Below are 13,383 nucleotides of genomic sequence, written 5' to 3'. Positions count from 1 at the left end.
TGCCCGGCGCAGAGCTACTGCGCAGCTGCAAGCGTGATGGAAATTATTTCTATTTCAAACCATAGAGAGGAGGAGGCCGCGAGGAGAAGACTGAGATACGGTGGCTAGAGCGCTGGATCGCGGTTACCTGAATTCATAGCCGGCATGGCGTCTAGCTAGGGAATTCTGGGAGTTGTAGTTCAAGAGGTCAAAGAAGGCTGTCCTGATGTTCCGAAGCATCATAGGGAAGATAGCAAGCCAGGAGCGATCGGGTGTTTTTTGTTTTACTGAGAGAAGCTCAGGACTGATGTTTTATCAATGAACTTTTGCACGAGACGTGGTCGCATTTGCAGCAAGCGCTGATGATTCACTCTACTTTTTCAACACCACGTTTCTGAGTTTGAGCGATAGAGCACATAGAGTAAAATGCAGTTTCCAGTCTAGATGTGAATTATCTTCTAGTACTTTTGGAATATGTCTATAGAACACACATATATGCAATAGATGATGACATGTCAGCATCCTCAAAAGCTTTTTGAAAACCAAAATATCTCCAAAACCATCAAGGCTCTTGAGTAAATTTAAAGATCATGGGATAAAAGAATCTATCTCTTTATAATTACATAATCTATGTTTAAAAAAACACACCAAAAAGCTTTAAAAATAAATAAGTTTGCTTGGTGGAGAGAAATAAGAACTGAAGTCCATCAAGAATATATTTTGGGATCAAGTGTTTTTTTTAAAATATAAATCACTTTGACTTAAGGGTAACAGCAAGGCAGCCAAGTTTATAGTTGATCCCAATTGATAGTTATTCAGGGAGATGTTTTGAGCTGAGATAAAACCATCATCTATCAGGGATACTTTAACATGAATGTCTGTATAATTCAGATACTACAGATCCAGGTTCAGTAACCCTATAAAAATCCTAGTTGTTACATAATAATGTTGGGATAATGTTAACAATGTTTATTTTCTAAAAAGGAAAGAAAAAGAACTGCATTAATTAACCTGAATATGACAAAGCTTTTTCTATTCTAAAAAATGTAGTTGAAAGAATTATTCAACTCACTGAATCTCTTCTGCCTAGTGTTATTCTCACACTATGGCAGGTTTGCTTATTCAACTTATTGGGTTTACTTCTATATAAACATGCACAGAATACTTGATTTCAATCTTCCTATTTTTCACCTAGTTATATAGGTTTTGTTACTCTCTTCTCCTTAGGCAAGTTTGTCATCCCAAAATAACTGAAAATTTAATATGATTAGGGACTGATAGTTGTACTGAATATATTTGTTGGTTTGAAAAAAAAGAAATTGTAAGTTGACAACTTTGGAAACTGAGAATCATCTAAAACCTTTCCGTCTGTCTCATCAAATATAAAGCCAACATTTTGGTCTCCTACAGATTCTTGGCAGCATGCCCATCATTATGCCTCCCTAACAAAACCCCATGGTGCATGTATGTGATAGTCTCCTAAGCAAATATTTTATTACACCCTAATACAGGAGAGTGACAGGTATTAGTCATGGAATATGCGATAAAATATGATAAGGTGTTCGTTGATATTGGGCCAAAAAAGAATGAGATCCAGCACAGGCAGCAACATTTATTTTTCAAAATGTTACATACTTGCATTTATTACTGTTTGAGATGTTGATGACATCTATTATACCAGCAGTCCCCAACATTTCTGGTACTAGGGACCAGTTTCGTGTCCCTAGTGTCAGGGGCAATTTGTGGAAGACAATTTTTCCACAGACCGGGAATGGGGGTGGGGGATGTAGAATGGTTTCACACGCAACATAAATCCCATGCATGCTCAGAGGAAACTTCACTCACTCACCTACCACTTGCACAGCCGGTTCCTAAAAGTACCATGAACTGGTACTGGTCAATGGCCTGGGAGTTGGGGACCCTTTTATTATGCCACTCCTAAATATTTTCATAACACCCTTTCTGGCCCTCATAGAAAGGCATTCTCAGTAGCAAGATTTTAAAGTTATCAAAGGAAAATCAAGAATATCCTATTAGAAACGCATATACAGGTACCCCAGCAGCTTGTATTTTGTGAAGTTGCCCATTATACTTTATCTGCGTGCAAAACTAATTTCTCTCCTTATTATTAAATACACGGGATGACTCCAATCAGATATTTTAAATTGTTTACTGAAGAATCTGAGTAGCAAAATCTTTGCCAAAGTTGTAAAAACGTCCCTGTTGCAATAATTAGGAAGCATTGGTTCTGTGTTACGCAAAGCCAAAAGAAGCTTTTAATAAAAGATGTTACATTTATTTTGTAATGATTTTTCACCCTTGCTAATTTGCTTTCAGATACCTCGTTCTAAGATTTATATTGAATTTGTCTGTGACCATATAGCAAACAAACAAATTGTACTGATATCTCTGAAAAGAAACTGCAGGAAACTAGCTGTATTACACTACCTACATTGACTAAGCTGCCCAAATCCTGTCTTTGATGAACTCTTTCCTTAGATCTAGTCTCAGGGTAATAACTTCCCTGGATAAAAATGGGATCCAGGGCTAACGCCAGCCAAGGAAGGTGATTCCAACACTTCTGGAACTTAAACCTATCCCTTAGACTGATATCTTTGTAAATTATGTCCTGGGACAAGAATGAACTGCGGCTCATATTGTAAAGGGCTATTTCTGTCCTTTTTTCCTTTGATCGTGCAAGGAAGCAACCTAGAGGGACAGATTGTCTGCCTGATTATTTTCTGAGACTAGATGATTTCCTGACTTTGGGGTTTACTGTAGGTCAGCGCTGAATGAAATTTGATTTGCCTTATGTCTGATTACAGTGGCAACTGATGTAAGCAGACACTTCATTGGTACTGTTCACAATGCAGAAGCTTTAAAACCTCAGATAGTATCTTTAAAAGTAGGCCACGTTTGGAGACAAAACAAATCAATTGGTCAGATAACTGATCATTCAGGTTGCAATGTGGGATGAGCTTGAGCAACCCATATGGCTTGTTCTCTTTCTATAGTCTGTATTTTGGTTGGCACAAATAATGATACCACATCAAGAAAGGGGGTTAAGGATGGAACCATAGCTCCCTCTGTCAGGGGAAAAACGCCCTGGGGAAAATCTGAGATCAATGGACCGAGGCTGATTCCCTTCCGCATATCTTTTGAGATATTAAAAAATAAAATAAAAGTCTTTGACAAGTATATTCTAATTAATAAACAAACTTTAATAATAAAATAAAACGGAAAATAACTAATTGTTACATTTTGATAATGAAAAATCTCCGGTTGCCAAGTTGGCAGCCGAACAAAGAAGAAAGGAATTTTGGAATGTGTAAACGCATGCGCAATAAATCACTTTCAGATAAGAACTTTTTTGTTTTATGACCTGCGCAATAAAGCTTTCTTAGTTTAACTCTTGAGTGTCAGTTTAGGCAGTTCAGGCCTAGCAAACTTTTAAACATCGTGACACCCCTTCTTTTGCTAGTCTGGGCTGACGTCATCAAATCATCAATTAAGGCACATCTTCTTTTGCAGATACTCGTGTTGATTTGCGGCAAGTGGTTTGTTAAGCATGTCTGCGATCTGATCATGTGTAGAAACATATTGCAATTTAACAAAACCTTGCTTAACTAATTGCTTTGTGTTTTGATAACGAATGTCAATGTGTCTGGACCTAGAACCTGTAAAATGTGACTCAGAAATATAAACAACAGATACATTATCTTCCATCACGGTGATTGGTCAAATCGGACGTGTCCAGATATCTGTGATCAAAGCATCAAACCACGTTAGAGAATTACAAGCATCTGAAACACAAGCATATTCAGCTTCAGTAGATGAACATGAAACAAAACTCTGTTTTTTCACTTGCCAGTAAACAGGACAACCATTTAGGAACATCATGTAACCAGAAGTGCTTTTGCGTGACTTCTTGTCGCTCGCCCAGTCGGAATCAGCAAAACAAATCAACTTTGGTTGATCAGTGTGTGTTGGTTCTAGCAATAACTTCATGTGTTTAGTGTGTTTCAGGTATTTCAACAACTTCTTAATGCATGCCCAATGAAATTGTGTTGCCTTACCTACGTGTCATGATAAAAGATTAACACTAAGTGCGATGTCAGGTCTGGTCCAACTGCTAATGTATAATAGTGAACCTATGGCTGAACGATAAAGTGTTTGGTCCTCGAACTCAGGACTTGGTTCATGTGTTAAGTTGTGAAAATCTGTTTGCATGGGTGTCTTTGTTGTGCTAGCATCTTTCATGTTGCAATGATGTAGAATGTGGTCAATTTTCTCCTCTTGTGAAAGACTAAACCCCTTCTGTGTCTTTTCAATTTGAGCACCTAAATAACTGCTAATGTGTCCTAAAGATTTTAGTGTGAAGTATCTCTGCAAACTTTTGGCAAAAATCTCACTCATTTTCTTATTTGGACCAATATAAACAATATCATCAACATAAACAAGAATTATCTCATATGCATTGTTAGATCTTTTTGTGAACACGCATTCATCAGTTTCGGACTTAATAAAGCCCATTGAATTTAGTTTGTCAGTAAGACATAAATACCACATTAAACCTGACTGTTTCAGACCATAAAGACTTTTGTTCAGGAACCAGGTATCCCCTTCTTGCTTTCGGAATCCTGGAGGGCTTCTCACGTAGATCTCTTCATCTAGGTCTGCATGTAGATAAGCTGTGTCCACATCAAATTGGAAAACTTCTAAACCAAGAATAGTTGCAGTGGTTAAGGCAATTTTTACACTTTCAGTTCTGACTGTTGGTGAGTAAGTGTTTGTGTAGTCCTCAGGATAACGTTGAGCGAAACCCTGAGCTACCAGTCTGGCTTTGTATAAAGACTCACCATTTGGTTTCTTCTTGATTCTGTAGACCCATCGGGTGCCAATGACTTTCTTATTTGCTGGAGGTTTTGCAGGTGTGAATACATTAAGTTTCTTTAAACTGTCCATTTCATCCTGCATTGCATCATACCACTTGTCTTGCTCTGAATCAGGAAGCTGTTTGATTTGTGTGAATGTCTCTGGAGGAAGAGTAACGTTGCAAATCAAAGGTACTGGTGTTTTTGTCAGTTGCCATGAATAACGTTGTGGAGGGATTCCTTTTGTGGCACTCTTGGAGCGTCTAGGAACATCAGTCCAGTCTTCTTCTTCTTCTTCATCATCATCCTCGTCCTCACGTTCGTCGCTAGCATCAGCATCCGCGGCTTGCGAAGATGGAACATCAGGTTGTGAAGAACTGGTAGAAGGAATATCTGCCTGTGAATTATCATCAGGCTGCGTGGCATCTGGAACACCATCTCTAGGAAAATAAACTTCAGGATCATTGGAATGAATCCTGGACCAGTCAATATCTTCCTCAAAATTAGCAGATTGTGAAATGACAATCACATGTTTAGTATCAATGAATTTGTACCATTTTGAATTATCATCAATACCCATAAATCTTAGTCTCTTTGCTACTATACCTCCCTTTCTTCTTTGACTTAAGGGAGTGTTCACCATAGCATATGAACCAAAAATATGGAGGTTCTTGAGATCGGGCTTGTAGCCATACAGCATGTAGAAAGGAGTTTGATTGATTACACTGCTCCAAGTACGGTTGACAATGTAATTTGCATATTTGATTGCTTCACCCCAGTATGCGTTACTGAGATTGGCATCTTCTAGAAGACAACGCATCATGGTTTGTAGAACCCCTTGTCTTCTTTCTACGACTCCGTTATGAGCCGGTGTATATGGAGCAGATGTCTGATGGAGAATTCCATTCTTACGCATCCAGTCCTGGAAACGCTGAGACATGAATTCTGCACCACGGTCACTCTGGATTCTGGCGATGCGAACTTGGTATTGTGTAGAAACAAACGCTGCAAAGTCTTTAAAGATCTGAAAGGTCTCAGATTTCTCTCTCATAGGATATACAAATCCATATCTAGAATGATTATCTACAATTGTTAAAAAATACTTTCTGCCACCAAGTGTTGGTGGGAGAGGACCCACTATGTCAGTGTGTACCAAATCAAAAATGCGTGTTGACCGGCGTGTAGCGTGTTTGGGAATTGCAGCCGCCTTGGATTTAGCCTTTTTGCAAACCGCACAATCCAAAAACACCTTACACCCCTTTAGATCCAAACCTTTCGCGAACTCCGGCATCTTTCTAAGAACACGGAAACTGGCATGCCCCAATCTTCTGTGCCACTTGTGAATACACCTGGAATGTAAAGGTTTACCAGTTAGTGAATTCTCAACATTAACAGTTTCATGAGGATCCTCAGGCTTGCTCTGAGCAATCTGTTTTTGTTTTCTCTGTTTGTTGGCTTTAGGAGCCTTTGGCACAGTAACATTTTCTCTCTCTGGGACAACTCTCTCTGGGTCTACGTTGTGCCTTTTTGGAGTTTGCATACTTGCCTGTGCTTGCCCTTTAGGCTTTGGCTTTAAGTAATAAACACCACCAATCAGCATGGTTTCAGCAACAATATCACCATCTTTAACTAAGTAACTTGCTTTTTCGAGGTGGTGAACCTGGAACTTTAAATCTCTAGACAAGTGACTTTGACTAAGCAAATTACTGGTTGCTGAAGGTATGTAATAAACATCAGGGATGTGTGTATCGAGTTCTTCAATGTAAACAGTTCCTTTTCCCATAACCTTGCAAGTGTGGTTGGTGAAGGAATACAGTTCTCGATACTCGGGCTCTGGTTCGCCCATCTCTGTGAAAAGTTCCCTTCTGTGGGTAACGTGCACAGCTGCTCCACTATCTAAAGTCCACAAAAGACGTCTGTCGAACTTTGGATCAGGTTGTGGAACGTTGGTTATGGCCAGTGTCACAAGTGGAGCTTGTGAATCACGCCTTGGACCACGACGACCTTGTCTTCCGCCTCTACCTCTGCCTCTGGAATCTGTTCCTCTGGGCTGGTACGTGGCGGGAGCTGGAACTCGTTGGGGACAATCCCGGGTGTCATGTCCCACACGGTTGCAGGTGTAGCATTTTGGCATCCTTGGAGCGTAGCCTCTTCCTCGGAAGGGTCGTCTGGCTGGAGCCTTTGATGCTGGAGGCCGTTGCAGATGTGGTGTAGCTAACCTGATAGCTTCGTCTTCCACTAAAAGTCTGCAAACGTGGTTAACTGTGCGTTGAGCAATAGGCACGTAGTTAATCTTTGCAACAGCATCTTTCCATTCATAATTCAATGAGTTAATGATGATGCTAATCATTTGGATATCATCGATTACATGGCCATTTTGTCTCAATTCACTTCTCATTCTTTTCAGTTTGGTCAAATGTCCACCAATTCGTTCACCAGGTTTCAACTTCAAACCATGGAACTCAGACATGAGCAAACATGAAGATTCAATCGAAACGGGCCTGTAGCAATCTTCCAAAATAGCCCATATTTCTTGGGCAGTTGCATCAGGTGGAAAGATACCTTGGATCTCAATTTCCATTGACATGAGTAAAGTCGTGATTGCTCTGTTTTCGAGGTCTCTCATTGCAGGCGTCCAGGGCTGAGGGGGAGGATTAAAAACCATGGAATGTGTGCCTTCTCTTCGAAGCAAGAGCGCAATTTCACTGACCCAGGCTTTATAATTCTCTCCTGACTCCTTTAATTTGGACTCACCAGTCAAGGGGGTGACTGTGAATACCTGCTGAGGAACAATTTGTTGCTCTGGTTGCAAATCTGGTTGTTGAACCAGGGGATGCTGGGGTTGCATCATTGGCCTTTGCGTGGCAACATCAAATTGGCTTCCTCGAATTCGCCTTTCGCTTTGCCTTTTTCCATCTAGGGAGGATTCGACACCGCCAGGGGGTGTTGAAGACTTAACCTTTGGAGGCAAAGTTTGGGCTTCTGTAAAACTCATAGACAGATCTCTAAAAATCTGGTGCAACTGCTTCATCTTTTGCTGTAATAATTTTTCTCCGCCAGCAGATGGCAGTGCAGCTTCACTTCTTGGCTGCAGCCCTCTATACATGGCCGGAAGTTCAATGGGCTCAAAGGGATCACGTGACCTCGGTGACGTGTACATATCTCTTTGTTCTAATTGACCAATGAACTCTGTGGGGTGTGTCTTAGGCTGTTGTTTTGAAGACAAGATGGCGTCCTCAGACATTTTGGGAGTGGGGGAGCTCCTCCTACTTCGCTTTATTTCGTTAAAGCACTCTCTCACGTCCCTAGCATATTTTTCGAAACGTTCTATTTGATCAAGATAGCTTTGCATTTCTTGCTCATCATCTGGGGAGATTTCATAAACTTTGCTTTCTGCGTGGGAGGATTTTTTCTCTGCCGGCAGTTGCCGTTTAGACTTTTGCCGTTCATTAATTGTATCTTGATAATGAGGGAGGTTTACTGACCTCAGTCTGTAGATCTTGCCTTCTGTAGCTCCTTCCCCCACATCTGGCTCGGCACCTGAAGAATCTTGCTCCTCTGTGTCTGAGGGAATGGATTCTTTCGAGCGCTTTCCATGTCCGTGTTTTTTTCTTTTCTTTCTCTTCTTTGACATGGCTAATTAGCCTTAGTCGGTTATCTTAAGATAGCGCGAAGAGAAAAATACAGCCATAAATTGTAGCCATCTCCGCTGGTAAGTTGTCGACCAACCTCTGCATACCAAGTTGTCAGGGGAAAAACGCCCTGGGGAAAATCTGAGATCAATGGACCGAGGCTGATTCCCTTCCGCATATCTTTTGAGATATTAAAAAATAAAATAAAAGTCTTTGACAAATATATTGCATCCTACCACACACATCCCTGCGGCCAATACGCTCACACAGGGAGGGACTTCTCCTGGTGCCATCCACTGGACAATGCCGGCGGGCGACACCGAGGAGTAGGGCCTTCTCTGTGATGGGCCCAACCCTCTGGAATGACCTCCCCCCCGACATTAGAACCACTTCTGACCTCCGCTCCTTCCGGCAAAAACTGAAGACTCACCTGTTCCGATTAGCAGGCCTGGCATAATTCAACTGTCCCTCCTGGCAAACGTACTATATCTGGTTATTTTAGGGGTTTTTTAATTTACTGTATTTGTTTTTAGGGGTTTGAATTTATTTTATATTTGCTTTGTACAGTTCTTTTAATGGCATTTTAACCTCCTCCATGTCAACTGTCAACTGTACATATTTAATTTTATTGTATCTTGTTATATTTTGTATGAACTGTACACCGCCCCGAGTCCCTTTCGGGAGAGGGGGCGGTCTAGAAGCATTAAATTAAATTAAATTAAATAAATTAAAATAAAACAGAAAATAACTAATTGTTACATTTTGATAATGAAAAATCTCCGGTTGCCAAGTTGGCAGCCGAACAAAGAAGAAAGGAATTTTGGAATGTGTAAACGCATGCGCAATAAATCACTTTCAGATAAGAACTTTTTTGTTTTATGACCTGCGCAATAAAGCTTTCTTAGTTTAACTCTTGAGTGTCAGTTTAGGCAGTTCAGGCCTAGCAAACTTTTTAACATCGTGACACCCTCCATAGCTCAAGAGAGGACTTGTTTCACCAGGAGAAGATTCTAAATTCTATTCCTGACACAAACAGAGCAAAGGAACTCTAATGGACAGGTTTTAGTTAATAGTCCTTGGGTAAAGATGCTGCGATTTCTGGGCTGAGCTGGATTAATGGACAAGTAGCTTGGCCTGATGTAAATGTGTCTCTGTGAGTTGCAACTAGAATGTAAGTTTCTTGAATCCAAATAAGTAAATGGACACATACACATGCTAATTTATAATGCTTGGACTATGCAATCTTAATTAGCTCAACAAGACTAAGATTACTGTTATGGCCAAACTTTGCTTGTCTGTCAGTTAGATACTACTTTTCTTCCATGAACAAAAATAATATTTGCAGAGGAATGTTTATATTTTATGCTTAGAATAGCAATCCTTGGAGGCGGACTGAGATAATGTAACCTGGTCCAAAGTAATCCAGTGAATTTCCATGTCTGAGAGTGGACTTGGATCTTCCTATTACTGGTATGTTACCTTATCATTACGTCACACTAGAACATAGTACTTGGCACTCCAATTAAATATATTTAGTTCATTTCCATTGTTTTTTTCTCTTCAGTTCAGTCATGTTTAATTCTTGAAGATTGCCTGGACTTCCTGCAGTTTTCCTGAAAGTTTTTTTCAGAACTGGTTTGCCATTGTCACCATTTTCAGGCTGAGAGAAAGTGACTGGACCCTATTGGCTTTGTGCCTAAGGCACCGATGGAGTAGTCTTCCAAATTCTACAGTGATGCCTTAACCACTACATCAAGCTGGCTGTCATCCTATTATTTAGATATGTTTATCATCTGTTAATTGATAACAAACTGTAATGCATCTAATGAAGGGGACTCTCATTTTTAATGTTCATTCATTATAAAATGTGTACTCTCCAATCCTCAACAATCATTTCTGTTTTTTGTCTTTCTCCTTAAGACTGAAATATTGTTGTATAGGACCTCTACAAGTAAATGCTGCTCCCAGAACAGTGGGGTCGACAGCTTCATTACATCTGGACAGCAGGTAGAGCGGGGTGGCCCAAAGGGGGGAGGAGAAATCTGGCAATTATCATGGTTCAGATTTAAAATATCTTGTTAGCTGTTATCTGTTTCAAAAACCTAAATGCTCTGCATGTAACAAAATATTGTAGCAGTTGCTTTCCTTGGAATATGTTTGCATAGTAGACCTAAAATAGTTCAATGGTTCTTCCTTCTGCCCATGGACAAACACCCAAACTGATTGATTCTCTGGACTGGAATAGTTACTACAGTATAGGCCTTTCAGAATCATTTTTTGCTCTGTTACAAGTAATGCCAATTCATAAAGTCAAATGCCTTGTAATGGCCATTGAATAAACATAGGTGCTAGCAAAGATTAATTATACAAAACATGTCATTCAGCCTATTTTAATCTAGGCTAAATTTGGAAGCCCGAATGACAAATTTGTCTGTTCTTTTGCCCAACTAATTGCAGTCTGTCTGCCTGTGACTCACTGAAAGAGAAATCAATGTTTCTTGAGTTTGACCACAACTCTGGCTGGAACTGGCTCTTCATCGAGTGCTTGTATTAAGGAGGGTTAGAAAATACCTTTATCATGCAGTAGCTTTTACTGGCTGACATTGCTTTTATATTTAGCAAGTAATTTGAGACCATCTTTGTGACTCTTGTTATGTAAAGAGCAAGTAAAGCCATTTCTCTCTGCTGCCCATGAATCAATACAGACTTGATAAGAAGCTCATCCCAAATAAACATGATTTGTTTACTTTAGACAAAAACCTGCAGTGTGATGAAAAAAGAGAGTTCCTCTTGATCATATAACAAGTGAGATAGGCTGTTGAAAACATGCTATTTCTCTAATTAGTAGACCAATTCCTAGCACCAGGTTTTAATTTGTTTTATTTTATTGGGCTTATGTCACTCTAGCCAACAAATGATTCTGAGCAGATGATAATGCTATCATTCTATCTTAATCTAAGTAAAGAAAATTATATTAGCAAAAATAGTCCAAACTAATAATTTTAAAGTACTACATTGTATAGCTTTCCTATGCAAGGAATCATAACCCTGTAGAGTAATATCCAGAAGGAATGTCAATCATCTCCCTGTCAAAGGTCCAGAAGGCAGCTTAGAAAGAACAAAAGTAGTAAATCAGTGCTTAGGAAGAAGATTACCAGAACCCCCAGCATGGTTTCAGCCTCCAATGTGTATAATTTTTCTTTGGAGACAAAACACTAATTACAAGTGAGTCTTTTTCTGCTTATAGATTGTTGATGTAATAAACTCTTCCTATACATCTGGGCATGGTGGCTTCATAATGTATTACATGCCTTTCTTCCAGTTGTATTCTGGCGAGGAAGCTCCTGTGTAATAAAAGTAAGGTTGTTTTTGTCTCTGAATCACAATGCAGTTCTTGTTATTGTTCTCCATCCCTACGTCTTGTCCCTGTTATAGTCTATTTTAGGAACTTGGCCTTGTTTGGCCACAAGGCGTCAGAGTGGCTTCGGAAATGAATACGTGGGTAAAACCAAGTGGACTTGTGTGACTGTCATACTGAAGATGTTAATCCCATAGTTTTCACCAGATTTTCACTGTCACCCCAGGATCACATCATAAACTAAGTCTACCAGAGTCCTTGGCAAATCATATATTTAAACCATGAGTTCCTTCCAGCAGAGAGCTATCTCAGTTTTGTTCCCATAGCAGTGTTTACAGCAAATACTTTCTGCCAGGTTGTGAAAGATGGAAAAAAGAGTGTTGACAATATTTGTGCAACTTGCGTGGCCAGTGCAACATAATGCTATTGTAGAATATTTTTTTCTTCAAGGAAACCTAATTGAAGTGATGATATTCAAAAACATATTTGCCCAAAACATAATATGAATGTGTTTTTTTGACATTGTGTCCCTGGAAATTGCTATATAAATGCTAAATATGATCTGCACAGTTAGCACGTCTCTTAGAAGAAGGCTTCAACTCTAACCATTCCTAATAGATATTGTTCCACTGAAGCCAGTGAGAATCCACGTTGAAAGGAGATAGAATGAAGGTTAGTTTCAACCGCAAACATGCTTTGTTTTCATACTTTATATATAATGTATCAAAATCCCCAGGTATCTCAATTTTTTGATATGTAAGCTACAATATCAACTTAAAATAATTCAAGCAGAGCTCTCTTTGCTTTATCCAAGATGAGTGAGCGCACTTGTCTCTTGATGAAACTAAATATTCAACTTCATTCAGAATGGTGAAGTGTCAATATTCCTTCAGACATTCTCCATTTCTGTGAAATTGACTGCTTTTCAAGAATAATAGAGAGTGCCCTGGGGCTTCTGTGGTGTTAAACCCTTCCTAAAGAGAGTGCAAAAATGAAGCATGGCAAAACCGGTTCACCCAACATCCTGCATTGTATCATCTCTAATCCTCAATGGGGAAGAAAAAGCACTAGAGCCTGGATTCCTGCTTTTATTTATTTAGAATTTTTCTCCTCTTACCGAAACCCAAAACATCTTATGCATTAACTAACAAAAGGGAAGTAAATGGCAGTTCTGCTCTAAATGGAGACATTTCATATACTTCTACAGCTCCTTCTATCCTCTTAAGGATATGTCTTCTTTTTAAAAGTATTCTGGCAGTTTCCTTTGCTTTTTATATAAATGTTCTTTGAATCCCTGTAGGCCACCTTTCAAATTTCCTTCGAATGTCTGTGTTTATCAGAAATGACAAAAGGCTATGGAAACAGTGTATATTATTAATAGCACTGGAGTATTCTCCCATACAGCTGATGCCTCAAGAGACTGAAAAATCTCTTACAGGCAGCTCGCTAGACATCACTTGCCCCCTAAAAGAGAAAAATAGTTCTTTCTGGTGGTTCCCTTAAATGTTGAGCTGAACTGCTAAGAAGCTGCTAGCAGCTA

Source organism: Natrix helvetica (genome assembly GCF_964273705.1).
Source record: "Natrix helvetica genome assembly, chromosome: 1".
Taxonomy (NCBI): Eukaryota; Metazoa; Chordata; class Lepidosauria; order Squamata; family Natricidae; genus Natrix; species Natrix helvetica.
This window is presented reverse-complemented; position numbering follows the sequence as displayed.